Raw genomic sequence first — 4,421 nt, 5'->3', positions numbered from 1 at the left:
CTCCAAAGTTTAAAGGTTCTTCAGGGACTAATGCCCAACTCCATTCTGCGAAAGTTTACACTCAAATATGGGGTGATTCTTGATCTCTTGAGAGTCCATGTGAAGGTAGAGACAATCATTGCCTTAGCTCAATTCTAGGATCCACCCTTGCGGTGTTTCCTCTTTCAAGACTTTCTCCTAGCCCCTATGCTAGAAGAGTTTGGGTTATACGTAGACGCCCCTAAAAATAGAAAGGGACCCTACATGGGAATGAGGTAGAAGGTAAAGCCTAAATACTTAGATATGACTTTAGGGATATCCCCTGATGACCTTCTGTCACATTACAAAGAAGATATGGACATCCAAGGTCTCAGGAGAAGTTACTTGGAGGGGGTAGCCCGGAGAATGGCTGGGGTAGAAAGGTGGGGGTCTTATATTGACGTCGTGGCTTTAATAATGTTTGGGATAGTCCTCTTCCCTAATGTGAGTGACTTCGTGGATGTCGCTGCCATCAGTATCTTTTGGGCTGTGAAAAATCTAGAAGTAGATCCAGTGTTTGCTCTACTCGCTGATGTCTACTATACCAGGAGCATCTTCCATAGTGGGGAGAATGGATCACTACGTTGTTGCATTCCATTGTTGTATCATTGGTTTGCCTCACATCGTTATAGGGATATCTATCTAATAGAGACCAAGGGTAATCATGCTTGGGCTCAAAAGCTTGCGTCCCTCATTGAAGGATCGATATGTTGGTATCTGAAGAAGATAGACGTCAGGGACATAATTATCAATTGTGGGAGTTTGATAACACGAAATTATATCATATTTTAGGACTTAATTCCATTAAATTCTATGACTATTTATTTCGGTTTACTGCATTTTATGAGATATTACGTGGTATTTTCTTCCTATTTGTCTCAGGTAGTCTATTTTGAAGAACAAGTGAAAATGGAAGAAAAGGAGGTGCAAAAAGGAGAGAAAAGGAACCAAATGCCAAAGCCCAGCCCAAAGCGCACAAGTCACCAATGCTGTGCCTGTGACGGACGTCACAGGGTGCGTGACGAGCGTCACGCAAAGCAGCCTTGTGACGGACGTCACACATGGTGTGACGAGCGTCACACCGTTCCACTATTTTTTTGGCGCAAGTAACGCCCTCAGAAGACTTGAAGAAGAGACGTTGAGGAGTTTGTGTCCTATATCCACGCCGTGCATTTAGCCACGTTGAAGAACTTGAGAAACGGAAAGCAGTTACCAGCACCAATATAAATAGCTATCTCTAAAACCTAAAAGGGTTCCTCGGTTTTTCCACGCTCATATTGCCGAAGCTTTGCCAATTTTCTTTTCACGCTTTTGCTTATTTTTTCTTTTCCAGCAACTTAACATCGTTTATTTTATTTATTTCTTTTGCAAGTTCTACATTCTTTTTCCCTTGCGATTTACCTTCCCCTTTTAGCATTTAGATATTTTTCGCATAATAGTTTCTACACCGGAAACTATTGTGCAACTTTTTATCGGATCTAACCTTACGTTAGATTCTAGTTTTATTTCCTTGGTTTAATTTATTGTTTAATTGAAGAATCGAAGAACAAATCCTACCGGCTTGTGGTGGAGTGTTCAAGACTATTGTATTACGCATTCAGGTTCTTTAATCATTATTTAATATTTTGTTTTATTATTTATCTATATTATCTGCCAGGAATGAGTCTGTTTATGCATGATATGTATGCTTGTTTATTTAGCATGTCTGGCTAATTCGCCTAGGTATCGGTATGTAAAGTAAGCAGAATAAGGGATCAAGACTGAGTCGGTCTATTTAAACTTAAAATTAAAATCAATCTTTTTACGGTTTCAACTTACAGGTTTAATAACAAGATTTTTTACAAAAAGTAAAGGACATAAAGAAGTTAAAATCAATAGAGCGAGAGTTTGAGGTTTTAACTGGACAGTGTAAGTTAGGCATTAATTCTAGATCAGGGCGAGAGCAAGTTTTAGAGTTAATTAAATTCTGACCTTTTCCAAAAAGTATTTTTAAAGATTGAATGTGAGGACGAGAGTTAAGCATTTGGATTTAATTGTATAACCTAAGTCAACAGAGCGAGAGTTTGAGATAAGGGTGTTTAAAACGGTCAGTGTTTTCTTAAAAAGAGTTTCTGCAACTTTATTGCTTTCAAAATATGGTTTTTGACTTAATTATAAGTGACAACTACATTAATATAAAATCATGGTTTATTCAACAGAGCGAGAGTTTGAGATAAAACCTTTAACCAATAAAGTTAACTGAAACGATTTACTTTAAAACCAAGAAACCGACAAAGACTTGATTCCCTAGTTTTGACAAACTACATACCGATATCCGTTTTATTAATATTTAATCTAGATCTTAGTTTAGCCTTTAGTTTTTCCCCAAACAATCAAACATTTTTCACCTTAGATTTACGTAGTAACCTTAGATAATGGTATATCGATTCATAAGTCCCTGTGGGATCGATATCTTTTAAAACTACGCGATAGAACTGTGCACTTGCAGTTTGTATCCCATTCTCGACTCACGCAGTCGAGCGATCAAGTTTTTGGCGCCGTTGCCGGGGACTTTTATTTAATCGATATCGTAACTCTTCCGTTACGCTGTAGAGACTAAGGTTTCTTTTTCTTCTATTCTTTCTTTCGTTGATTTGTATGCCACGCACTCGCTCACAAGGCGAACCGCTCTATCTACGAATCAACGATATCGAACTATATCTCCGAGTCTTACGACGAATTCGGGAATATCGTGCTGAAAACAATCTCCCTCCTATCGAACTTCCTGATATCAAAAACCTTTTTCCTTATATACCCGAGATGGCAGAACCAGCTCGTGCTCTTAGAGATTACGCCGCTCCATCGCAAGATGAACCACATTCAAGTATTGCTCCGCCCGCAATCGAAGCAAACAACTTCGAACTTAAACCTTCGCTGTTGCAGGCTGTGCAACAGAACCAATTCTCTGGAAATCTTACCGAAGATCCAAACCTTCATTTATCCGTATTTGTTCAATACGCTGATACTGTTAAAGCTAATGGTGTCACTTCAGAGGCAATTCGACTTCGTCTTTTTCCTTTCTCCTTAAGAGATAGCGCTAGAAGATGGCTTCAATCTCTTCCTTCCAACTCAGTCACCACCTGGAACGAGTTGAAGAAAGTTTTTCTTGCCCGATATTTTCCGCCAAGCAAAACAGCTATGTTAAGAGCCCAGATAAACGGATTTAAACAGAAAGACAACGAGTCTCTTTTCGAAGCATGGGAAAGATACAAAGACATGATGAGACTTTGCCCACACCATGGTTTGGAAGACTGGTTAGTAATTCACACATTTTATAATGGTCTCTTATACAACACAAGGTTAACAATAGACGCCGCTGCAGGTGGTGCACTAATGAACAAACCTTATGCTGATGCTTACCAGCTTATCGAGAGCATGGCCCAAAACCACTATCAGTGGGGAACCGAACGAACAACGGTGGAAAAACCTCAACCGAAAACTGGCATGTACGAGATAAGTAACCTTGATCACGTCAATGCAAAAGTGGATGCTTTGGTCCAGAAAATTGAAAGTTTAAACGTATCACCTCCAGCCGCCGTGGTTGCTATAACTCAGAATTGCGAGGTCTGTGGAATCCAAGGCCACACTCCTGCGGAATGTCAACTCTTGACTGGAATCCAAGCAGAGCAAGTAAACTATGCTCAAGGAAGCCCCTATTCGAATACCTATAACCCAAATTGGAAGAACCATCCAAACTTTTCATATAAGAGTAATAATGCTTTATACGCACCTGGACAGTCTCCAAATCAAGCCCCATCTATACCACCGGGATATCAGAAACCGAATCCATCCATGCCTAACAATAATACCCCTAGAAAATCCAACTTGGAAATCATGATGGAAAACTTTATAGCTTCCCAACAACAAACCAATAAAGATTTCTTAAACCAGAACATACATACTGGCGAACAACTTAAACAACTAGCAAGCAAAGTAGATGCCTTGGCTACCCATAACAAAATGCTGGAAACACAAATATCTCAAGTAGCTCAACAACAAGCACCTACTGCTGCACCAACTGGTACATTCCCTGGACAGCCCCAACCTAATCCGAGAAGCCAAGCTCATGCAATTATATTAAGAAGCGGAACGGAAGTGGAAGGACCGTCTGATCCAAGGATAGAAAACCAAAACCCTAAGAAATCAACTGAGGAAAGTGAACCTAAGGAAAAGGAAGAGAGTAATAAGGAAACCCTAGAAAAGAAGGAACCTTATGTACCTCCACCACCTTACAAACCACCTATACCTTACCCTCAAAGGCTTGTTAAAACCAAAGATGCGGGCCAATTTAGAAAATTTGTTGATCTCCTTAAACAATTAAACGTTACAATTCCGTTTACCGAAGCTATTACGCAGATGCCCTC

At 39.8% G+C, this 4,421-nt stretch overlaps 1 pseudogene; it reads right to left on the bottom strand.

Moving 5' to 3' along the window:
* Window positions 1–3,202: 3,202 nt before the first annotated feature.
* LOC127099034 (uncharacterized) lies at window positions 3,203–3,302 on the bottom strand (annotated as a pseudogene).
* Between the last annotated feature and the right edge of the window lie 1,119 nt (window positions 3,303–4,421).

This window comes from Lathyrus oleraceus, chromosome 6, assembly GCF_024323335.1.
Source record: "Lathyrus oleraceus cultivar Zhongwan6 chromosome 6, CAAS_Psat_ZW6_1.0, whole genome shotgun sequence".
Lineage (NCBI taxonomy): Eukaryota > Viridiplantae > Streptophyta > Magnoliopsida > Fabales > Fabaceae > Lathyrus > Lathyrus oleraceus.
The sequence above is the reverse complement of the archived record's forward strand: the minus strand, read 5'-3'. Positions and strand labels throughout refer to the sequence as shown.